The sequence below is a fragment of the Anthonomus grandis genome, chromosome 16 (assembly GCF_022605725.1).
Source record: "Anthonomus grandis grandis chromosome 16, icAntGran1.3, whole genome shotgun sequence".
Classification (NCBI taxonomy): Eukaryota; Metazoa; Arthropoda; class Insecta; order Coleoptera; family Curculionidae; genus Anthonomus; species Anthonomus grandis.
Window position 1 is genome coordinate 491,848 of NC_065561.1, and position 26,846 is coordinate 518,693.

The 26,846-nt window shown below is 33.4% G+C and overlaps 1 protein-coding gene and 1 long non-coding RNA gene across 2 annotated transcripts in view; one reads left to right on the forward strand and one right to left on the reverse strand.

Annotated features, from left to right (window-relative positions):
• Positions 1–26,846, forward strand: part of LOC126745635 (uncharacterized) — a 127,917-nt gene that overhangs the window by 8,614 nt on the left and 92,457 nt on the right. The window lies entirely within an intron of this gene.
• On the reverse strand, positions 23,701–26,039 carry LOC126745636 (uncharacterized). The gene is made up of 3 exons (XR_007663623.1): positions 25,968–26,039; positions 24,476–24,548; positions 23,701–24,095 (listed from the first exon to the last, which is right to left on the reverse strand). It is a non-coding gene; the product is annotated as an uncharacterized LOC126745636 (long non-coding RNA).

The following is a 26,846-nucleotide window of genomic DNA, read 5'->3' on the forward strand; positions in this document are numbered from 1 at the left end:
AATTTTCTTCAAGAAGATCTTATCCCTGCTTTGGCTGCCTTATACCCAGACGAACAAGACCCTGCTGTCCCGACAGATAATTTGTGGTTTCAGCAAGACGGCGCACCGCCACATTTCTTTCGAGATGTCCGTTATTACTTGGATACAGTGTTCCCAGGAAGATGGATAGGGCCCTCGAACAGGGCCAATAGAGTGGCCGGCCAGGTCACCAGACTTAAATCCCTGCGACTATTTTTTTTTTTACAAATTTCTTTATTTTCAAACATATTACAATCATATCTTTACAAAACCAAAATCCTTAAAACAGTGCCAATGCACTGGTACCAAGGATATGTAACGTTCAGAGTGTACAACAACCTTAACCATATATACAGATATATTAAATATACTATAAACCTTTCAAAAAAAAAGAAAACAAAACAATAAACATATTTTTCTTTAAGTATATTTATAGCAACCAAGCAAAACGAAAAAAAAAAAGAAAAACTATTCTAATATATGACTTAAAAGTTTCGCTGTGAATTTTTCAACCGAGTCCATGTTCTTAATGACTACTGGAAGACTATTATATACTATTATAGCCTGATAAACTGGATTACGTAAATCTACATTAGTCCTGATATTATTGTCCCAATAGATGTCACGTTGAGCCCTGGTATAATGATCGTGAATATTTTCAGTACAGACCATTCTCACATTAATCTTTTGGATGTTATTAGTTACTTTAAACATATATTTGCCCTGTTCAAATATAAGTAACTCTCTCAGCATTAAGACACCCAACCTCCTATGTAGGTCCACAGTGCTTGTACGCCAATCAATTTTAAATAATCCCTTTAATATTTTATTTTGCAATACCTGCATTTTATTAAAATTCACCTGACCACAAGAGCCCCACAAAGGGAGAAGGTATCTAAAATGCGACAAGAAAAAGGAATTGTAAATATACATCTTGCTTTTAAACGTTAAATAGTCTCTAACCCTGTATATAGCTCCTAGCATTGGTATAATTTTATTAGTTACATGCATTAAGTGCTCTTTCCAGTTCAAGTTATCATCTATGATTAGCCCTAAATATTTAATGTGTGACACTTAAAATATTGTTTATTTTTACTACCGGATTTCTAGAAACTTTGTTTTTTTGTTTAAAAAATAGATAATTAGTTTTAAGAATATTAATTTTTAATTTATTGCACAGTAACCATTTGGAATATTTTTCAAGATCTGTGTTAACAACACGCTCCAGGCTCTCAAGATCACTATCACTGTACAATATAGCTGTGTCATCCGCAAACGTAAAATATCGACCAGTCAAGCCAGCACTCCTAAGACTGAGCACGTAAAGAGCGTAGAGTAGTGGCCCAAGAACAGAGCCCTGTGGAACCCCACACTCACTTAGTTCAATTTCGCTAACTATTTGATTAATATTCACAGCTTGTTGTCGATTATATAGATAGGATTTTAAAATGTTATAAACGGGCCCTCTAAATCCCATATTATGTAATTTAGCTAAAAGCACATCCCAGCTAACGACGTCAAAAGCCTTTTTCAGGTCTATAAAGACAGCCACTACCATTTTTTTTACTTTCTAGTTGAGTAATTATTTCATTTAAGAAATCCATCGTAGCACTTAGCGTGTTAGATTTTTTTAAAAAGCCATACTGAAACTTGTCCATGTGCAAATATTTATTTATAAAGTCCAACATTCGGCCTTTTAAAACCCGTTCTATTATTTTCGAAAAAAGTACTTATTAAACTAATTGGTCTGTAATTACCCATAGAATCTTGAGATACCGACTTAAAGATCGGCGTAATTTTAGCGAATTTGAGTTCGTCAGGAAAAAGACCAGAAGCAAAAATATCGTTAACCAGGTTTGTAAGAATTTTGATTAGACTGGGACCCAATACGCAAAGATTATTAACTGTAACTTGATCATCTCCAGGAACAGAGTTACGTTTCAAACTATTAACTGTGTCTAATATTTCTTTATCAGTGACTTCTTCTAAATAAAAACTATTTGCATAAATGATTTCATTGAAACCAAAGGTGTCACGAATATTAAAGGGAATGCCTAGTATTTCAGTTTGAACCTCTTCAGTAATTTGTTTACCTATTCTAGCAAAGTGGCGATTCAAGCAGTTTGCAATTTCGTAAGTATCCGAGACTATACTATTATTTACATTTATCTCCTTAATTTTATTGAAATTAAGGTTTTTTCTGCTTAATAAATTATTTATCACTGACTACTGTTTTTTGGTATCGGAACCTGCTTCTGCCCATTTTTTTCTAAAATGAGTATTTTTAAGTGTTTTAATTTTATTAGTAATTTTATTTTTTATGTTACGAAATTGGTCTTTTATTTCTCTGTTATTATCGTTATTACGCATGTCTTCAAATAGTCGATCTCGCTCTCTTATTAAGTTTACAAGCTGCTCTGTTATCCAGATATTATTATTTATGCATTTTATTTTTCGCTCGTATTCAGCTGCAGCCTTGCTAGATTGTATTATATTAATAAGATACTGGAATGAGGTAATTTCTGTCTCTTTTATTTGTTGTTCAAATAATCTTTTAAAGTTTCCATTGTTAATCCCTTTCAAAGTATGTGTCGTTTTTACGTTAGCCGGCCTAACTATCTCATCCAAATGTATAGTTAGTTTTTCATGATCTGATAGCGCATTAGATTCGACTTTTACTAAACATTTTTCCTTACATTTAAAATCAGTTAATACATGATCTAAAAGTTTATTGGTGTTTTGCGTAATTTTTGTAGCATTTAAAATATTTATTTTATTTTTAATATGAAAGTTTTTATAATTAATTATTTCTCTATTACTAATATCTAATAAATCTAAATTAATATCACCAACAATAATATGATTAATTGGATAGGAACTCATAATACTTTCTAACATATTTAAGGTTTCACCATATGAATAAGATGGTGGTCTATACACTAAACTAACAATTAAATTTTTATGACCAATCTGAATACATGCCCAACTAAAATTATCATTTTTTTCTTATATTTGTAGTATCTTAAAATTTAAGCCACTCTTTAAATAAATAGAAGCTCCACCCCCTCTTTTTTTTCTACAAGAATGGATTGATTGATACCCGTCCAACTCAAATAGATGCGTTTCCTCAGAAGATAGCCAAGTTTCAACAAACATAAAAATATCTACATTACGGTCCTTTGCATAACATTCAATCTCATCGAATTTATTTCTAATACTCTGTATATTTAAATAAACACTATTTAGATTTTTTTATCTAGTTTTTTTTTAAATCAGATTCTGTACTAATCACTAAAACCCTGCTATTTTCATGTTTCTTTAATAAAATAGACCCATTACTAAACCAAAGGTATTTATAATTATTCTCCTTTCTAAATGTTTGTGTCTTTTTAAATAAGTCTAGGTTATGTTTAGTTAGATCATGATTTAGATACACATTATGATTTTCAGTAAACCCTAACACCAAAGTATTTAAATTATACCTTTTAGGAAATTTCATAAGTTTTTTCTTAATGTCCTCAGTTTTTATGTTAATCTTGATGGGTGTCTTCTTTCTTTCTTCTTTGGCTCCTACTCTAAGGGCTGTAAAATTACTCTCTAGATCTACTTGAAGCTCCTTTCCAATGTTACAAACCAGCTGCTGCAGATTTTCTGTGGTTTTATAAGGGACCCCATAAACAATAACATTATTCGTGAGCTCCCTTTGTATTTCTCCCTTCTTATTTAACTGTTTTTTTATACCACTAAGTTCCAGTTTCAGCTCTTCATTTATTTTGACCTGCTCTTCATATTTCTGGAAAAGAACATCGTACTTCTTTTCCATGTTTTTTAAGGCATTCATGACATCATTAATTGTGTAATTAGAAGTCTGAGGCTCCGGCTTCTTAGTTCTTTTCACACACTTGCTACAAATCCATTCTTCTGTTGATTTGCTTAGCTTCTGGAAATGTTTTTGATTCATAGAGAGGCACAGCCTATGTTTCCAAACAAGACATTTATCACATAGTAAACTTTCTTTATTATCAGCCACATTTTTGTTACATATATCACAAACTTCTATTTCAGGCATAATGTTAGAAATTTAGCACGCCGTTTGGCAACCTCGCAGGAACAGAACAATCGCAGAATGTAAACAAACACAATTTTCTATGGGGGTACCTGAAAAGTAAAGTTTATATTGAGAAGCCAAACAACGTAGAATATTTGAAAAATAGAATTAGATATGAAATTAGACGTATATCACCCGAAATAATTGATAGTGTTTTATAAGAGTTTGTAAACCGGCTTGCTTTCTGTCTGACAAGAAGTAAGTGGGGATTAGTTTGAACACTTGATACATTAATAAGAGTTTTCAAAGTTTATAATATTTTATCCCCCATTTTATCTTATTTGTAAATAGACGTACTTACTTGCTTTCTTGTTGGTTAAACGTAAATATTTCTGAAACAGTTGAGTTTTGAGATAAGGTGTGTTATACGAAACTTGCTTGGAATTTCGCCTATATTTCATAAATGCAATAAAAAATATAGCATTTCATTAAAAAAAAATCACCGATGACTGTCGTCGACCGTCATATCTCTTTTTTTGGTCTACCCTGTATATAAAAATGTATGTGAAATGATGCGCAACTTAAAATAAAAATCGAAGGGTCCGAGAGTTTTCTCAAAAAATCATGTCTCTGATTTTTATCGAATTTATGCGGAACTTTAGGCGGTCACTGTTTGTCCTATACCAAAATTTAGTTAATAGTTAATCTTATATTTAGAATTTTATTGGAGTGATATAATTTCAACTCTACAATACTTTAACAATAATAACGCTCTTTGAACACATTTCTCTAATTAAGTATTTTACCGTAGTAGGCTGTGAAATAACAATAGTTAATATTCGCGCTTCTGTGACATAAATTTATTATAATTGTAAAAAATAACAGCCTTAAAAAATTAGCAACATAACGCTAACTAAAGTCCAAAGTAAGTTTTTAATATGCCCTTCATTTTGAATAATACATATAGTATAAGCAACTTCTAAATGTTCTATAGCATTGGATACAAAATCTGTTTGATTTAAGTAGGCAGCCTCTCTAATACTTCTTTGCACTTCACTAACCGTAGAAAGCCTTTGCTTGTATAGAGTGTCTTTTAATGTGCCCCACAGGAAGAAATCTAACGGAGTAAGATCTGGACTTCGAGCTGGCCAAGGAATTGTTCCATTTTGCCTTATCCAACGGTTATACTATTGGTTTAGGAATTTACTTATAGTGTAGCTTTTGTGATGTGAAGCACCATCTTGGTGTCATATTAATTTATCTCATATTAATTTATTAGCGGTTGTATTTTATTCCTTCCCATATCTAAATATCTTCTTGATTGCAAATATTAATTAAAGAAAATTGATCCTAAAATTTTTAATTGATAAATTCCGCACCACACCTTTACGGATCATTTCCCCTTCTTTTTCACTTCCAAAATCTTTTTCTTATTTTTATAACTCCAGCAATGCGTATTTTTCCTATTGAAAATTAGTGTTGAGGTGTGTCAGTCCAAATAATCTTCTTAAAGACATTTTCATCAAAATTGTTCATTAACCTATCAAGTTTAATCTTCCATCATAGTCTCTTTTTTTCTAAATGTTGAACAGGTTAAAAATTAAATGATTTACGGTTATTAATTTTTAAACAATCTTGAATCACGCTTCTTGTGATATTTAACTCCAAAGCGGCTTGTCTGGTGAAGAAGGTTTTGGGTATATCCTCGAAATGTAGACAAATTTCTAGCTGCTTCTCTTCTGTCAACTCTTCGGGGTCTGTTCTTAGGTCTTCGGGGAGTAAAAATTCAGAGATTAGAGGGACACAAAGTCAATGGTCTAAAAAGATGTTTATTTTTAAAAAAATGATTACACGTGTTTCGCCCTAAGGCATCGTCAGATCTAAAAGAAAGTAAACATTAAAGATAAAAGAGAACCCTTAACCCAATCGGGAGTTTACTCACTTAACTGCGGGGAATGTAATGCCGTTTACATTGGTCAGTCTGGATGGAAAATAAAAACGAGAGTGCAGGAACACTTAAGAGAATATAATAAACACAAAGATACCGAAATCACCGAGACTAAATCGGCTTTTGCAAGTCATTTATTGTCCTCAAACACTTTCCTTCCATCCCGGAAAATGTAAAAATCCTTCATGAGTGCCCCAAGGGAAAAATGCTTGACCTATTAGAGAAGATGGAAATCACAAGGGCAAAAAGGAGTCCTGTACTGTCTTGTGTGAATGATGTTTTTACCTTCGAACCGCATTTAATTTTCAACAATATTTATCACGACCTGGATAGCACGTAAGTTAAGCGCTTGCCTACGAACCCGATGGTCGCTGGTTCATTTCTCGACCAAGTCATATTTCACTTTTTATTTTTTATTTTATTTTTTGCTTTTTTTCCATTCTCCCGTTCAACTTAACCTCACTCTGCTTGTTTTGTTTACTTTTATTTAATTAGTTTTGACACCGAAATTAATGTGAACGTCAACATTATTTTTATTTTGTATGTATTTATTTTTGTTTTAACTTGAATGTTTGTGGTGTTAATCCAATAGCTTTACCGGTAAGTCAAATCTCTATATTGTAATTTGTGTCTATGCATTGTTGTTTTTGTACTAGGGTTGCTTTCTATTTTCTTTTAGATCTGACGATGCCTTAGGGCGAAACACGTGTAATCATTTTTTTAAAAATAAACATCTTTTGAGACCATTGACTTTGTGTCCCTCTAATCTCTAAATTTTTATTATCAAGAGGTCTCTTTGAGAAAAATGGACTACTTTTTTGAACTTGGGGGAGTAAATTACCATCTTGCTTGAATTTTGCATAGATTTTGCCAAATAACTTATTTTCCGGAATTTACCGTAACGGAAATTTTTTCTATACTCTCTGAGCGCCAAATCTGGACTTTGTCAAAAGTCAAAGTCAAAATCAAGTTTATTGTGCATTAATATAGCATATATACACAAAAGGTGTTATTCGCGTAAACCGATCTTCCATAACTCCATACATTATACGGTACTATTAAAAAACAATAATAAGAAGCAAACAGTTAAATAAAAATAAATATACAGACAACTTAAGCCTACTAACACAACCCAGACGTAGAGTATTAAGAAGAAAAAAAAAGTTATCATCTGTTGTAAAAATTTGATGTATTGATTTTTAAAAGAACAATGACCAGCTACAGCCATTAGTAAATAATTTGAATTGAGAAATTCTATCGGACGGTAGGCAAAACAGTTTTCAAATTTTGTTGTGCGATGAAAGGGCCATCAAAATGTGCCACATTTCTAAGGTAAAGGTTATGTAAAGTGCCCCTTGCAGTCAAATATTCTGTATGATAAGATAGAGAGTTTTGTTTTACAATTCGATATACAAACATAGCAAAGTGGAGGTCAACACGAAAATTGTATTTTAAATGTTTATTATTGACATATAATGGAGTAATGTGGTCAAACTTCGACCTCCATAAGCAAAACACATACACATATTTTGAGCCAATTGTATTTTTGTTTTATACTCTTCTTGAGGGAGCTATAGTAAGCCGAGCTACAGTAGTCTAGCTGTGGATTCCACCAAGTGGTATTTAATATGGTCAGGAAAAACATATTTAAAGGAATAAACGCTCTTTAATTTTAAATAAACAGAGCACAGTTTCTAGCATATTCAACAGACGGGATAATTACTCCTTTTATATGAATGGTTGTAAAATTGAACTCAAACTCAAACTCAAAAATGCTTTATTGTCAATATAAACATAGAAGTTGTAGAAAAAGCCAATAGACTGTACATTAAAGGAATAAAAACAAGAACATAATTTAAAATAAAATAAAATTATATAAAACTTTGAAAAATACTTAAATGCTAATCATTAAAAAATTCACTTAAACTATAGTACGCTTTACTAGCAAGAAATATTTTCGTCCTTGTACGTAGGCTTTTTTCAGTCTTAAGTTGTCTTTATTTCTAGTGGAAGTTTATTAAACAGCTTTCTACCTCCATATATGATAGAGCTACGGACAAGTTCAAAATGAGGAATGGGTAGCCTCAACAAATAATTTTGTCGCGTATTATAGTGGCTTCCTAAGTGGAGTTCCTGTTTATATTTTCTAAAAACTAAGCAAACTGTTTCCAAAATAAAGATACAACACAGGGTTAAAATATTATGACTTACAAAAAGCCGGCGACATGAGTCACGAGGTTTGGCTCCACATAGATATCTAATGGCCCTTTTCTGGAGTACAAGCACTGAACTAAAAAGTGAATTTGAACATGAACCCCAAAAGCAAATTCCATATCGAAGGTGCGAATCGATAATCGCGAAGTATGCAGATCTGGCGATGGAGAAATTAAGACTGGTGGCAATAACCCTTAGGGCGTAGCAGCCTGATGAGACTTTTCTACATACATTCACAATATGGTCTTCAAATTTAAGGAACTTGTCTATGGAAAGACCCAAAAACTTACTGAACGGTGGCATGGTGATGGCTTCATTATTTAAACATATATCATTTGTATTACATTTAAAATTAAGGATATTTGTTTTGGAAACATTAAATGTCAAAAAATTTGCATCACACCAGTCTTTTATTTTTAACAAATCTGCACGTATATTGGCCTCCATTTGAGAAACATCAGAGTCGTGCCAGAGGATGGTGGTATCGTCGGCCAACAATGTAAATTTGCCAGTTACCTGCAGTTGTGGCAGATCGTTCACATAAATGAGAAAAAGTAAAGGACCAAGTACTGATCCTTGCGGAACACCCACATTTATATTAAGTTTTAAATAAATTTGACAGCCTGGACACGATTTGATAAGTAGGAACGAAACCACTCAAGGGCAGTTCCTCTAAAACCATAGAGCTCCAGTTTCATCAGCAGCACTCTGTGACTCACGCAGTCAAATGCCTTGGACAAGTCACAGAATACCGCTGCTGCAACTTCACCAACATTCAGTCGGTTGTACAGGTGCTCTAGAAAGCTAAAGATAGCATCATTTGTGCTCACAGACTCACGAAAGCCAAACTGCTGAAGACTCAATAGGCCAAACCTATTTAAAAATGAAAGCATCCTCACCTTAACGAGCCGTTCCACTATCTTGGCTAAAGCAGGCAATAACGCTATAGGTCTAAAGTAAGAAGGACAGTCGCGATCGCCACCCTTGTAAAGAGGAACAATCATTGCTCTTTTTAAGCACTCTGGGAAAACTCCAGACATAAATGAAAAGTTAATTGACTCGGCCAAGACTTGCAAAGCAACAAGAGGTAAAGCAGAAAATATTTTAAGAGAAAGCCCATCCCAACCTGATGAACTCTTATTCTTAATATTAACCCTTAACTGTTTAAGCTCTTCTACACTAGTGGGGGCAAAAAAGAAAGATTCGGCTACTACCACATTGCTGAGATAGCTCCTGGGATCTATTTTTTGTGAGAGATTGGCTGCAAGGTTACTAGCAATATCACAGTAGAAGGAATTGAGGACATTGGAATCTAAGGTACTTGGAATAACCAAGACATTATTTTTGCCCCTTAGCTCATTTAAAATCTTCCAAGACTCTTTTGCTCTGTTGGAGGAATTATTTATCCTCCTTTGAAAGTAGGTCCACTTAGCCATTTTGATTGAGTTTCTGTAAATCTTGCGGTATCTGTTATAATAATTTATGAACCTAATGAACTTAGCCCTGACGGCCTCGGACCCAATAATCAGGTGTACACTTTTTTTGGTATTAAGCAACAAACCATGCCTAGAAGATGAGTCTGAGACATTGTCCAGATCACTTTGACACCAGCAAGTCCCTCGCAAGAATCTTCAGGATAAAATAAACATAGAAGCTGAGGGTCATCAGCATATAGATGTGATGAGCATTGATAAATCTGAGATGGTAAGTCAGCAGTAAAAAGGGCAAAAAGTACGGGACCAAGAATGGACCCTTGAGGCACTCCATGTTGAAGATATTGAATGTCAGACCTAGTCCCATCAAGGTCCCCAGCCTGCCTTCTATGATTTAGATATGATGAGAACCAGTCACCAGCTTGATCAGAAAATCCAAAAAAGTGCAGCTTAGCAATCAGCATATAAGTGTTATTTAAAATGTCTTACTATAATCTAAAAGTACCAGACAGGAGAACTTTGATTCATCCATGTTTTCAGATATGCAACTAGTAACCCTGCTAAGTGCCGTTGCTGTGCTATGACAAGCTCTAAATCCAGACTGAACATTCGGCAGTATGTGTTGAGAGTGAACAAAATTGTTTATCATGTCGGAAACCAGTCGTTCAAGAATTTTCCCAAGGATCTGACATGTGTACCAGACTACCGACATGTGTAGTCTTAAGCGGTGGCTTTACTAATGCCGTTTTCCACATGATAGGATATTCGCCATTCTGTAAACAGTTATTGTAAATAGTCGTTATCACAGGAGCCAAAAAATTAATTCTAAACAGAAGCTATGATATGCTTATCCCATTAATACCCATACATTTTGATTTAACCTGCGAAAATGATTTATAAACATCATACTCTGTAACGATTGATAATTTGAAGGTGTTATGCGATGAAGGTAATTTAGTGTTGGACGAATATTTGACCAGCTCCGGGTCCACTGAGATGGCCCTATCGCCTGTGCTGGCAAAGTAATCGCTAATTCTTGTGACATCTTTCAGGCTACCTGGGATTTCAAATGAAGCCCTAGTGAATGAACATTTCAACTTTTAAGCTTTGACCAAATCTTTTTAGAATTATTTTTAACCCTATTTAATTGAAAAGTCAGGTAGACCTTTTTTTCATTTTTTATTGCAGTTGATAAGTAATGCTTAAGATACAGGTAGTAATTTTTTTCAGACGAAGCAAGTGAGCGCTTATATCTATTATATGCCTTTTCTTCATTGTGTCAGTTATATATGGTTTAGGTAGTGTTTTAAGCTTTATAGTTTTTAAAGGCGCAAAGTAATCAAAAATTTTAATTAGTTGCTTGTTCAGTATTTCGACGGAGTATCAATAGAGCCTTGGGTCAATATTTGGCCAAAATCAGTTTTACTGAATAAAGCATTAAACAAATCTTTATCAAAATATCTAAAATTTCGAAAAGTTATGAGTTTAGATTTATGTACTTCGAGGCTTAAATTCAAGAAAGAATAAACAAGTCTATGGTCTGTTAAATCGTACATTTCCACTGTTCCCGACTTAATAACCTGCATATCTCGATCCACACATAGCCTGTATAGAATACCGAGCAAAGAGTGCAGCCACTTCACTCTAACAGCCAACCACATATGCTCCAAATCAATAATTTCATCAAAAAAAAAGTTTTGTCGACAGTTGTACAAGATAGGCCGTTAGCAATATAAGCACACACAGGTCTTTACGAAATGGCTGATAACCCGGTATACTTATCATACTGTCTGGGTAAACCTTGGGTAGCCACGTTTCAGTTACTGCAAGTATGTGATCTTGGCATCGGCCAATTCTATAACATCACTAAAGGAAGGAATAAGAGACTGAATATTAACATACCCAATACTAAAATGCTGCGACAGAATTTCCGCTGGTATATGTTTTGATCTTTAAATTTTTATCTTTTATATTACTAATGTGGTGAACGTATCAGAAGAAAAGGACTTTGAGGTAAGGAAGTGTGATTAACCGTAGAGATATTTCCTGAGCATGAAATAATTGTGTTATTATGATCACTTAATAAACTTGACCAGAAAACGTTATCATCATCCAAAATAACATTAAGTCACGCAGAAGACCTATCCGTGTTGCAACACGATAAAAAATTAGTGGCATTGGTGTTAATAAAAGTTAAACTTTTGCTAGAGCTACAGTGGTTCATTACACTACAAACCAATTCACCAACAAAATTTGAGTTAATAAAATCAACATATGATATTTGACCACGAATAACCTTGTTTAGCCTAAAAGCATAGTCACTTAACTTACAATTGAATCTATATATACATTCATTAATTTCTTTGTTGTACCTTAGAAAAGGCACCGATATTAAAATTAGATTTGTTATCACCGAACAACTTTTAAGGTATAAGTTCAAATCACCAAATGAAGGATAAGTATGTTTTAATAAGTCATTTAAATCTGCGCTAATAATCAAGAAATCATTTAAAGTAAGACCCTTTGAAGCACTAGGCAAACATTCTGTGATTTGAGCACATAGGGCATTAGGTTTATTAATAGCTTGAAAATTGTTATTATTACATGTTGGGTGGTTAATGATCCTATCCTTAAATCTATAAAAAGATTGGTCACCTACTATTATAATTTGTCTTTTTTTAGGTTTATTACTTGCGTGATTGTGCCGTACGCTCAGATCGCACTCATTTCCTTATATATACTTCTAGCATTCGAGAGGCAATCAGTAAATGTAGCTGGTGCGTAGCCAGTTTCTCTTGGAGATTCAGAGAAATATAACGTAGGAGTAGACTGTTTGTTTTTCTAAAATTGCCTGTTTTTGGTTGGTCCTGTGTTTCTTTGTTGATGGTGTACCATGTCGCATAGAAGTTGATATGTCGTTTTTTAATAGGGCGACCTGGTTAAAGTATGAATGGTCATCAACCTCCAGTAGGCGGATAGTTGATACGATATTTCTGTTTAACTCATTTAAATCAGCTAGTTCAGGATTATATTGAATTTTGAAGTAATTTCCTGTTCTAAAAGATTTTTCTGGTGATGCAACTCTACAAGGTTATGTCTTAAATTCTTAAATTTGAGTGAGTCTACTAACTTCTTCTCATTCTCTTCTATTTCGTCTTCTAAGTGAGTAGTCAATTTGTTAAAAAAAATATTCAAATATATCTACATTTTCTTCCACTATATAGATTTTTAAAGAAAGAAAGAAAGAAAGAAAATGTGCTATATTACGTAAGAATGATCTTGTGTACAAGCATCCTACAAGCTAAAAAAATAAAACAAAAATACAATTCCAAAAATTGACAAAACAATGAACAAAATTAAACACAAGAAGACAAAACTTTTTGAACATACTTAAATTAAAAATAACTAAATAAAACAATCGATTACTAAATAAAGGTAAACAGAACTAGAGAAGAAAAAAGAAAAAAAAAATTTCCAACATGTCCAAGGTTAAAACCTATCATTAAAAAAGTCATCCAGGTTATAATATGCCTTAACCAATAAAAGCGTCTTTAATTCTCTTTTAAATTTCTTAACATCCGATATATGTCTAACACATAGAGGAACATGATTTTAAATTTTTTTACTTATGTAAATTAATGAGTTTTTGGTAAGGGCAGATGTAGGAATAGGTAGGGAAACATCATTTACACGACGAGTCAAATGGCCAGTGTCAGAGGGTAGTTTAGGAATTTTGTGAATAAGAGCAGCTGTTTCTAAGATAAAGAGTTAAAAAAGAGTTAGGATTTTTTCAGAAATGAAGAGGGCTTTGCAAGAATCTCTTAACTTAGTAGAACACAGGTATCTAACTGCTTTTTTTTGAATAACAAAGACAATGTTAAGTAGCCCCTCATTGGTTAAACCCCAAAAAGGCAAGCCATACCGAATATGAGATTCAATAAGTAAAAAGTACACTGAACGTGCAACCACCCCTCCCAGCTCTTGTTTTGTCATTTTTACTGCAAAACATCCAGAAGATAATTTCCCAGCTAAATGTGAAATATGATCTTCAAACCGAAGGCGACCATCAATGGTAATTCCTAGGAACTTGCAGCACTCTTTAATCTGCAAGAGGGAATTTTCGTCAAACATCAGACCCTGAACATCGCACTTAAACCCCATAATAGACGTTTTTCTTACATTAAACACGAGCCTGTTGGAAGCACACCACCCTGATAAAATCTGAAGGTCTTCAAGGATACAAGTTTTAATATAATCAGAATTTTTATGGCTCCATAGTATGGTGGTATCATCAGCAAACTTAACCCCCTTGCCCTGCAGTTTCAATGAACTCAAGTCATCCACATAGTAAAAATAACAGTGGTCCCAACACTGAACCTTGGGAAACGCCGCATTTTAGGGATCTAGAAGCAGACAAATGCCCAGGCACCGTAACCTTCTGCGTACGATTTGATAGATAGGACTTAAGCCATCGCAACGCTACGCCCCTAAAACCATATTTATCGAGCTTAGATAACAGTATTCCATGATCCACACAGTCAAATGCTTTGAATAGATCACAAAACACTGCCGCCGATGACTCTCCAGAATTCAAGGACACATAGACGCTCTCCAAAAAGCTAAAAACAGCATCATGAGTCCCTTTACTGGCTTGAAATCCAAACTGATTTACAGACAAAATGCCATTATGATGTAAAAAGGACAAAATTTTGCTTTTTGCAAGTTTTTCAACTATCTTAGAGAGGATAGACAAAATAGAAATGGGACGGAAATTACAAGGCTGATCCAAATCTCCACCCTTATGAAGAGGGATAACCACTGCCTCTTTTAAACATGAAGGAAAAATGCAAATATGTAAAGAATTGTTTATGGCAGAAACTCAAGCATTTAAGGCTAAATCAGGCAAAAAGAGTAACAACCTCGAAGATATCCCATCACCTCCAGATGATTTATGGTTTTTTAGGCGTTTGATTTCATTTTTTACTTCGGTAAGTTCGACAGGATAAAAGAAAAATGAATGCTCAATCGACTTGTTAAAGATAGTGTAAGGGATCAATGTTACTACGAATGCCCTTGAGCAAGATATTAGGTATATCACAATAATAGTCGTTTAAAATGTCAGGTCTTAACTCCGGTTCAGATACTTTTCTATGGCAGTGTCTAAAATCATTAATAATCGACCAACACTCTCTTTGCCTATTTGATGACATATTTAAGCGATCCCTATAATAATTAGATTTTACTGCTTTAATTGTCTTTCTGTACAGACTACGGTATTTCTGATGACTTACAAGGATAATTTCATTTTATTTGCACAATTTAGTCAAAAAACGGAGGTTTTTAGCAGAAATTCTAAGGCCTCTTGTAACCCATGGTTTTCGTTTCTTAGTTTTAAGCCTCATTTTAGGAAAGCACTGATTGATCTTATCATACAGAACTTGAAAAAATAAAGTAAGTGGGTCAGAAGCCGTTTCAAGTGCATTCCAATTTACCGAAGGTGTAGCAGCAGAAAAAGCATTGAAATTTCTCCGGCTGAAAATTCTTCCCATATAATAAGATGAAGATAATACAGTATTATATGGCATTTTAGCAAGAATAGCTTCATGGTCGGAAATACCAGATGGGAGTACTGTGCATAAAACGTCATCAAAATTTGTACAGAAATAGTCAATTGTAGTTGCAGATGAAAAAGTTATTCGTGTGGGAGAAAGAACGTGCATTTTCAAGTCGTAAGAATTTAAAATACTTAAAAGAGAAGTACGTGGCAAGGTTTCATCAGTGTAGTTGATATTAAAGTCACCAGCCAATATAACCGAGTGTAGGGACAACTGGGATAAAAGAGAATCAAGTTTGTCCAGAAACATTGCAATATCTCCCGTAGATGGCCTATAAACACAAAGAATATATAAATTAAAACGCTTACAAAAAGAAAGAGAGAATTCAAAAACATTCTCTAACAGAAGGTTATCATACTTATCAATATTACAAAAAATCGTTTCAATTGTTTGCCGAGCCAAGATCATGGTTCCTCCATGTATAAATTGTTGACGACAAAAATTTGATATAGGAATATAATCAGATATTAAAAAACATTCAACCAATGCTCAACCAGTGCTCAGTCAGAAGTACAATATCAGGAAAATTACATGTGTCTAGCAAAAGATGGAGCTCATCCATCTTGTTTCTTAGGAATTGTATATTAAGAATAAAGATACTTAAGCTTTTCGAAGAGTTAATTTCAATCTTACTAGTAGAATATGTACATAAATGAGATTCTTAAGAGATATTTAAATTTAAATCTTTTTTTTTTTAATTTATAATACAAGTAATATTATTAACTACTTAACTGACAATGTAAATTTGTCAAAATCTTATTCGACAAGCACGAATATTAACTATTGATATTCCACAGCCTATTACAGTGATATAATTAGCAAAATTTGTTCAAAGAGCGTTATTATTGTCTAGCCATTGCCGAACGAGAAGAACATAGTGAGGAGGAGCGCCGTCTTGCTGGAAATATATTTCAGACGACGAGTTTCCAAATAAATGGATAGGGCGAAGAGGGCCTATAGAATGGCCTGCTAGATCTCCTGATATAACGCCGTTAGACTTTTTTCTATGGGGTCATTTTGAAATCTATTGTGTTTACTCCCCAACCTGAAAGTTTGGATGAACTTCGTCAACGCATCATTGAAATAAAAACTGATATTTTCATGTTTTTGTTTTCTATCTGAACAAATTAAGATAAACAAATATTTTTCTAATTTTCTCAAAAACGAATCGACCGATTTAAAAAAATCAAAACGTCAAAATAAAAGACTTCGAAAGACATTTTAAACAAGCTATTACTTGATACCCCTTGCCATTTAAAATTTTTAAGGGGATGACCCTGGGGGGCAGAGGGTGAAGTAATTTTAGGTTAGAAAGTTGACAAACCTTTTGACGTATTTCGGCGTTTTTTTTTTAAACAGCGATTTTCGATAAATCCGTGGTGGGAAGTTTTCAAATGAACACCCTGTGTATATATAGCGACGAATAACTTTTTTTGCTATTTTTAAAATAATATACAGTGTGACCCAAATTGGATGTATATGTATGGGTATTTTGGAAACTATAAGCGATAGAAAATTGGTCAAATGGGGAAAGTTGTAGGGCATTTAGTTACCAATTCAGTGCCACAAAAAAATACTAAAGTGCCGCTTTCAGAACGATTTTATCATTTTCTGATTTTGAAATATTTGAAATAAATCAAAAAGTTGCATTTTTGGAAAAGGGCTGTATTTTTTTATTTCAACGTATTTTTAAAATCTGTAAAAACATTATTGGGACAACTTTTTAAGGACAACGCATACTTGAAATCAGTTTTTGTTTTCGACGTTTCGGTTCTGAGATTCCATTCTCAACTTCTTTTTTTCTTATGGCGGCCATTTTGTTTTTTGCTAAATTAAAAAGATTTTAACTTAAAAAAAACGCATCTGGTTAACGTTAAAAATAACGGAGATGGCTGCAAAAATGCCCAGAATGGGACACTCTATACATGCATAACAGCTTCAAAAACATCCTTGAAACAAAAATGATATTGTTATAATTACAGTTTCAAAAATATTTAGAAGATAAGTCCATTTACGATGTACATTTTACTATAAAATAGAATAAATTAGGTTAGAGTTTTCATACGACTAACATCAAAAATTGACAGCAAAAATAAAGAAAAAGCAAACTTTGCTAAAAAAAAATTAATCTACGTGTGAAAACAGTCAATATGGGATAAGAACTTAAAATAATCACTGTTTATTACATAGTGAATAAACCGAAGAATTTTTCTTTTAATTCAATATACGTTCATCCTTCGTCTTTAAAAGTTGCTATTACTTTTCACTAAAACTTTTAAAACTAAAATTTAATCTTCTCCGCATAGATAGCCAGCTATTTTCATTAGCTCTAATTAAATATGTTAAAGTATGCTGAAATATGAGCCTTATTAGTTACGATTGGGTAATTTTTCTCCAAGCCGTTAACTTCAACTCGAATAGTTTATACTTATCTTTATTACTTACAACAATTTTTGGTTTAGATGATATCATAATTAGGTAAATTTTTCCCCGAACTTTCTTTTTTGGACAATCTCTTGCATACCGGGACATTAACGTAATATAGATTTAATACATAAATAAATCGTTAAAAGGCGGAATATTTTTTGCGACTTTAGTGAAGATTTTTCGGATTATATATGCATATTCATCCTCACAATCAGCATATACCTAAAACTGTCAAGTGGAAATTTTATTTTTTAAATCAGCTCCTTTATTATAAAACTGGTAACTAAAAAGTATGTACTTTATGGTTTAGATAACAAAACATAAACGAGCTAATAAATACATATATAAAATAAGTTTTATTATTTAAATATAATTATAAAAAGGAAAATTGGTAATTAAAGAGAAAAAAAGAAGCATGATTTAAATAACTCAACTGAAACGGACAGGGAAGGGGTATATAAAAAAATGGTATAGATGTTTTAAAATTTATATTTACTGGTAACTAGTTTCGCGACCTAACGAACACTATACTACTTAGAGGAAAGCTTTCCAGAACAGGGACAATATCTTTCTGCAAATTCATATCTTAAGGATATAAATTTAAGGCATTTTAAAATTTGTTAATTTTTAAACTATGATTTTTGTATAATATATAATATGATTTCATTATTTATGAGTAAAAAATGTGTACGACACTGTACAAGTCACGATTTTTTAAAATTTAAGTTCATGATAGATCACACGTTAAATATCAGCGTCGTCAACTTCATTACCTTTATTTAATATATCTTTTGTTGGCAACGCTGAAAATGGTCACAATGACCAATCAAAAAGACACAATTACTATAAAAATGACGACCACTAGGCATCGGTCATTTGCATTAGCAGTCCAGGTGCATTTATAAGTTCGTGATACCGGTGTATTTCATATACTCGACCATTCTAATTCTTAAGCCCTCCACGCTTTAAACAAATGTCTTGTATACTAATGGTTTCAAATGTCCGCATAAAAATAAATCAAGAACATTAATGTCGAGTGATCTAGGCGGCTGATAACTGTGGTCCTCCTCTTTCAATCCATTAATTTGGATAATTATCATCTAGGAATTCTCAAGTAACGACACTGAAGTGTGGCGGAGCACCGTCATGCATGTACCACATGGGACGCCGTTCTCTAAGAGGACTCCATCAAGAGAGCTTGATGGAGTCTAGCTTGACCTACCAATCCAGGTAGCTCAAATTTTTGGTTCTCATCGCCGCTAAGCCTGGGGGAAAAGAAATGAGAACCAATCAAAAGTGATCACTAATAATTCCAATTTAAATATTTATCAAACAGATTTCTTGCGCATTATTTTCAATTACGGTATGTAAATTTTCTTCAGATCATGATTATTATGAAAATTCGATTAAATTCGAAATAGTATTCGATTTAAAAAAAAAATTAATTATTTATTAATTTAATAATATTTAAAAACATTTTTATAGTTTTGACAACTCTTATAGAAATAAAAGTGTCTGTACACGTATGTGATATATATATATATATAAATAAAGTTGCTAATCTTTAAAAATTTTCTATACCGATACATGATTTAAGTTTAGTTGGTGCGAAATTTTTCATGTACATATTGTAGGGTCCTCTTCGATTGCATTAGTTTTTTAGATTTGCTATGGATGGGGCACCTTGTATCCCCCGTCTATTGTGACTGCGTCTCTAGTTCTATTGTGGCTCACTCCTAGGTGTTTATAGTTTCCCAATCAAGTCTGCCCACTTTAAGAGTTCTGGAAGAAGCAATCTTAATATCTTCCGCCTTAGGTAAAATATGAAGATGACCTAACTAATTTTCTTTAGTTTTGGACAATTGCACAGGATATAATCTGCAGTTTTGCTCTCTATAAATAATCTGCATCCGGCGATTTCCGCCAAACTAATCCTATTCATGTGGTGCCGCAGTCTGCAGTGGCCTGTTAAATTCCCTTATCGTATCTGTTACCTTCCTTGCTGCGTCCGATCCTACGATGCGTCCTTCCTTGTAGCCTTCGCATGGTTGTGTCCTCCCAGTAGCGCTTTGCTTTGTTATGCACCAGGCAATATATTATATATTATAGGCAATGCCTGATGCTGGTTCTGCAATCTTGTCAGCCGCCTCATTTCCTGTAAGCCCAGCATGTCCCCGCATCCATGTTAAGGTAATTTTGTTCCTTTCCTCAAACAGTATGAGCTCGTTTTTGCAGCTTCTCAGCATTGCTCTAAATGTACAGGTAGAAGATTTAAGGGCTTTTAGAGCCTTTGACTATCGCTGTAGATTTTGATGGTTCTGTTTTCAAGTTGCATTTGGCTAGGAATCCTTGCACAGCTTTCAATGACATGTGCTTCCGCTTGACAGATTGATTAGTGTGCTATGATTGCAAAGCATCTCAACCAGTTCAGTTAATTCCATCCAGATTTTGTTTGCCATCATACCATTTTTGACATAGTACAGCCTGTAAGTAGTTCTTATGGCTTTTCTTATTATTCCCCTTATCTTTTTTATTCCCTGTAGGTATAATTTCTAGAAGGATCAGTTCAAATAGTTCTTTAAGGGCAGTCGGGGTGGATCTGATCGCCCTCGCAATGAGCAAGCAGGCCTGCCTTTGGAGGCTGTTAAGTTTTTTTTTGGCCAGTTGTATTGTTTTGCTCCACCACACCACAGAGTCGTAGGATATCGTAGGTTTGATGTTTTGCCGCATATCCTGCGACAGTTCCATAGAGACAGTTTTGCTTTCTTGATTATTTTGACAAGATACGAGTTCCAGTTAAGCGTCCTATCTAACGTTACCCCAAGATATTTCGTCTCCGTTGCAAATTGGGTTGTTTCACCTCTCAAGATTGGTAGCTTGAGTTCGCCCTTATTCCTTTTTCTGATGAACGGCACTATTACGATTTAATGCGGATATTTGCTCCCTCTCGCACAATTTTGGAACGATTTTCAGCACTTCTTGTAGTACTGTTAAGATTGCTTTCTCATTTTTTTTCCTTTTAATAAGAGCACAAGATCATCTGCGTAAGCGTGGACTTGGACCTCCCACAGTCGAAGAGGAGCTAACTCCTCTTGCTGCTGTCGATTCAGGGAGCGAGCGTAACAGTGTATATCTAAGAAGGCCGCCACTGCCACTTCCTTTTGTTTCAGCGAGTTACTGATGCTCGTTACAACATTGTTGAGAGCTAAGTCTATTAATTTACCTGTCTGGTAAGAGTACTGGTCAATAATGAGCGGGCATTTCTCCAGCGCCACATCTCTGATGTATCCATCAACCTTCTCTAGGGTCTTCACCAGAAAGGAAATTAGGCTTATTGGCATGAGCGAAGATGTCTCGGCAATTTGTCGCCCGGCTTTCGGTATGTATGTTACGTTACCCCATATGCTAGACTGGCTCTAAGTAGTGCTAACAGGTGGGGTAGAAGTAAGTCTAGCCCAACTTAAACAAATGCTGGAAAGATTTCGTTCGCTCCTGGTGGTCTAAACCGCTGAAATGATTTAATAGCGTTTTACCAATTTTAGTCGAACAAGACAACTTGCACCAATTTGAACAAGGCAGACTCATTACCCGTTCGTTAACAATTTTACCTGTTCTTGACAGATAACTCTTCCCAAAGTTCTTTAAAAATTAGCTTTCAATCGTTTCTATTTCTTAGGGTCTCTAGGTCATTTCTTCCCTTTTTTGGTAGGCGTTTGCTCATTGTTTTTAAAGGACTGCATTGATGTGTTACCTTCTCAGGAACTACTTGATATTTCACTTTCGGATGGTTCATATTCACTACTCTCCTCTGCAAAAACTTCCTCGTCTTCTGAAGAGTCATTTTCATACGTTTTTTTTTTAATTTGATATTTTTCTTAAACTCATTCTTAACTCGTTCGTTCCTATTACGGCATAAGAATTTTCTCTGAAACTCGTTGCGATATTTTTATAGTGCTCGACTGTGGCATAGCATGATTTGTATTGCAGAAAATGGACTTTAAATTAACAAATAAAAAATACCTAAATAAATAAGTAAATCTGTAGTTAAATAAAAGTATTTTGACGTACCTATAGAAGTAGAAGTAAAGCCTAGGTCGGTCACATTGTTTAAATCAGGCAACTGTATTGGAATGGATAATTTAGTATTTATAACATTGAAATGTGCAAGTTAAACAACCATCAAAACCTCTTAAGGAGGATTCTGGATTGTCATCTGCCCAAGGAGATGACTGCAAGTTTCCAGCTTCATTTGAGCCATAAAGAGTCTCTACATTTTTTGAAACAAAACTTAAAAATGTACTTCAAGAAGTGTTAAAACTTACAGTTACCTGTAAAATCAACACCGTGCTTAAATCCTACATTATTATTTTTATTTTGATCACAGGAAGTATCTTTCTCAATTTCCTTATTTTACGCTAAGGCAACCATAATTTTACCGCGGCTAGTCATTTTGTAGGTTCTATCAAGATTATAGCTAAAAAGAGGAAAAGTAATTAATTACAACAGGACAGGACAACCCCCAATTACGTGTTTAAAATTTGAGACAATACTGATAGAAAGAACATTTACGTCATCACGAAAATAAATAGTTTAAATCAACATTGCCATAAATCATACTTACGTCGTTACTCCAATAAAAGTCCTGCAAAAATGATTTGAACAACGCCACAGCCTACAATTACGTCGTTATACCACTAGAACTAAATAAAAAAATACATACACTAACATTTGCGTCGTTGTACAAATGAAACGCGCGCATCTCAGTCGGTCGAAGCACAACTGAAGGTTATGTCGTCGTTGCTTGGGCTTGGGAACAGCTTGCTCTATTTAGACTTGCGGCTATTCATACACCGTCACAATTAGTACTGACATTTGAAATGTCACTGTCACCGTTGTCTAATTTTGGACGTTATTTATTCTGTTTTCTACTTCAAAACAATACAATTTTTTATGTTTGTGGCTGATAAGTCCAAATTTTTTGTTTATTAACTATACCATTATTTTTTATTTTACTATTATTTGACGTACATATTAAAAAAAATTACTTACCATTAAATCACCCAAAATCCACAGATATGCGCTATTAATTTTTTAGAAATAAATAAAATCATCTAATTGATTAACAAAAAATGTATTTTTTTTTATTTGGTAGTAAAAATAATTTACAAATGGTTTAGTATTTGGATGTAATGGATAAGGTCATGTTTTGTGCTTCGAAATGAGTGGGTCTTTTAACGGAAGCTTTTTTGGATTGCTTTGTTTTTTTTGTAGCATAAAATTGCCTTTGAGGCAATATATTTTTATTCGCTGGAACTAAAGGTCGGCGTTTACTGTTGATTTGAGATCGAGATGAACAATCTTCTAGTGCTTTTCGTTTTGGTTTTATTGGTCTAATACATTTTTTCACCACTTCAAGCTGAGCCATTGCTTTTACATTTAAAAGTGAATTAAGAATCTCTTGCTTGACTTTTTCAAGTTCCCTAGTAATATAGGCATTTTCACTATTATTCTTATTACTACTGGTAACATGGGTAGCTAAAATATCCATTTCTATTTTTGCTTCGTCTTCAAATGCTATTACTAAAGAATTTTCTTCTTGAATTAGATCCTCAGATGCAATATCTGGTACCAAACCTTAAAGAAACAATGTAAAATATCAGTTATAACAAATACAAAAAACTACAGTACAGTCATTTATTATTTCATTCATTCATTAATAAGTAAATAATTGGCTTACCAGATATTTTATTCTTTTGCATGTCATCAATAAGTTTTCTTCCAAGAAACGATTACGTATGATCCATTTTATGGAAGAATTGACACAAGAATAGGAATATTTATGAATGCACAACTTACATTCGTCACAAACTAACTAGCACTTATAAGTCAAGTTAAACTCTTTAATACAGTTAATTTCTCAAAATTTTGAAGATGGAACTTCAACCCACCCATCACTGGATTGTACCAATAAGTCAGGATTTGAGAAAACAGAACTTGAGACTATTTTTATGTCTATTACGAATATCTCGTATTTTCCTGGTAATTTTACTTTTGTTTAAAATAATTATTCTGTCAAATAACCTGTCTTTTATAAACTTCATTATGGCATATATTGCCTTATCTAGTCTTTTGACTCGTTTTCCACCAAGGTATATATGTTTTAATGTGCCGTGCATCCGTTCTAGGTGCATATTAGTGTTTAATCCTGAATTTAATCTAAAGAAATAAGCCCATGATTCACAATTCTTGGTATAATATTTTGTAAAATACTCTCCAAATTCTTGGGTATCTGGATCTTCCAATATTTTTTGACAAAACTTATCCTTAATTTTACTAAAATCTGTAATGTCTCTCTCTTCCATAATAATTCTTAATAATTTATAGACCTCAATCTAAAACAAAAAAAAATAGGCTAATAATAAAAATTATTAACAAAATTTAATGTAATGGTACATTTTTGAAAAATTCCTTTGTGAAAGGCTTTCATTAATTATCTACAACAAAAATTTGCATGAGCTTTTTTTCAATTAGCGCAAAAATCGTCGAAATGTTACTATTTTAAATACATAATATTATGTTATGCTTCTTCTTTATTTTGAAAATTTTAATAAAATCAAATAAAGAAGGAGGTATTTTTAGGAAAAATTGACAATTAAAAAATAAACACAGGCATTTGTGGGCCACGACCAATAGAAGCCTCCTGTAAAGGAATAAACATATTTAAAATTGCATATTGTGTATCCTACATTCATACATCTACATAAAAACAAACCTGTTTTTCTTTATTTCTGATCTTTGGAAGGTTTTTTCTCCAAGCTTGATCGATATGCCAGGAACAATAGAGTCTGTAAAATATAAACTCTATGTAGGTAATACAATAAAAACAAAATTTGAATGTTACCTCATAAATGGCTTATGCATTACTTCAATCCACGCATTGTAAAACGCCTCAGCAATATCGGTCATAAAAACCCGAGGAGCTATAACATCAAAATGGTTTCTTACATAAGAAAAAAATAGTTTTAGGATGTCTTTCTCCACTCTATTTGAAAGTAGAAAGGCACAAGGAAACCCTTGGCGCGTATCGTCAATTATCATTAAAGTTGTTAACTGGAAGTCATACATGTTCATGCCATGTGTGCTATCCAAACACACACAATCTGAATCAAACTTTTGTAATATTTCACATTGAGCCTGATTCATTATAATGAGGACAAAGTCATCTTGTTTTAATTCAGGATGCTCTTCAATAACAGTGTCTTGGAATTTGTAAAATAATATACACATGTTTCCTTCTTCTTTTATCTCATTGACCCATGCCTGGACACTTGTTGCATCATTGTTATGCCTTATGGCTTCTGAACATAAATTGTATGACTTTTCAATGTTAAAAAGGTCTTTTCGAGTTAACAGATGTAATCTTTGCAATTTGGAGTCAGACACGGAGTCTCTGATATTATTCAGAATCACTTGAAAGGGTACTTTTGAAGCAATTTTTTCTGCACATATTTTCCTTTCCAAGGAGCTTAAATTTAAATGGCCCAGATCTTTGTTATGCCTTACATAATTTTTTATAATTTTACAAGTCCATTTTATATCATCACCTTCCGAAAGGGTAATCCTTTTTTGAAAATATATTTTAAGGTAAATTGATTTTATTGGTACCTTGGGTCTTCAAATGACGTTTACGATTTTGAAGTGATAGATTGTAGTCACCAGACCTGTTACAAGCATACTTTACATATTTGCCTGATGATGATGTTTTACTTCGGAGTATTATAAACCTAGACCCAGTCTCATTTTCAAAGTTGTTTTTAAAATTCTCAAAATCTTCAAAAGTATCAACTGTTAAAAGCTCCTGCTTAATAAGTATATCATGACAACTTGTAAAATGTTTATGAAGATCTTGTTCAGAAGTGCAAGTAAAATTACATATTGGACATTTTTACCCCTGTACATTTGTGTTAGAAGATTCACCATCTTTTGAATGACTTTTTAAGTGATAAGTAAACAGGTTTTTCCTTGAGAAATTTTTGCCACAATTGCAGGTGTAAGCATAAGCATTTGCATTTTTATACTTATACGAAGGTAATATTAAGGCATCATTTTCATGAAATTTTTTTATATGCCTTCGCAAGTTTGAAATATCATAAAATTATTTGTTGCAATTACCACATACTTGTTCTTTATTTATATTTTATGCGCTAAAATACAAGTTACATTTATAAGATATAGAAATAAAATAAATATAAGTACTTACTTACCATGACCTTTTTTAATATAATAACATTTATTATAACAACAACAGAAAACAGAATAAATAACAAATAACCTCAAAAGTTAAAGACAACGATGACAGTGACATTTCAAATGTCAGGACTAATTGTGACGGTGTATGAATACCCGCAAGTCTATTTAGGAAAATGGAACAACGACGCACATGCCCTCTAGCCTACCAGTGCGTACTATAATTACGGCGTTGTCATTAAAAAGAATTGTTATTTTGACACGTTTGACAGCATTAACTAATTTTTTTACATTTTTGCACTTACGTCACTGTCCATCTAGAGGTGCGATATACATAATATAACCCTGGTTCTTTATGTCAGTATACATGGTGATTTTCAACCTATGCGCGTAAACTTGGGAAATGGTAGATGAAGATAATGAGTAATAATGAGAAAAAAATGTATTAAAATATTTTTGGTTTCCGAAATAAAGATAAACACATGTCAACAGAACGTGTATCAGGCGAACTTTTTTGTTTATTAATAACTGATAGTAAACAAGTCATAATGTTTGGAATTTGTTGTTTGGAATCTTTAGCAGTACTTAGTTTGTTGGTCGCTGTGATCGTTTTCGATCGTTATTTTCACACGAACAAAATAAAAGCGTCAAATGTAATGGCGCACATTTTTACAAACGAAGAACTTGTCGACATGGTTTTGGTTTACGGAAAAATGCATCAGAATGCAGTGGCAGCAGCTGCTCTGTATGCCCAAAGATTTCCCCGAAGATATCACCCGAGACGTGGGGCTTTCTTATGTGTTATTCAGCGGAGTAGAGAAACTGATAATTTGCGGCCGCGGCCTGGACAAGATGGAGGAGCTATCAGACCTAGGAACATTCTAAATCTGGAGGAG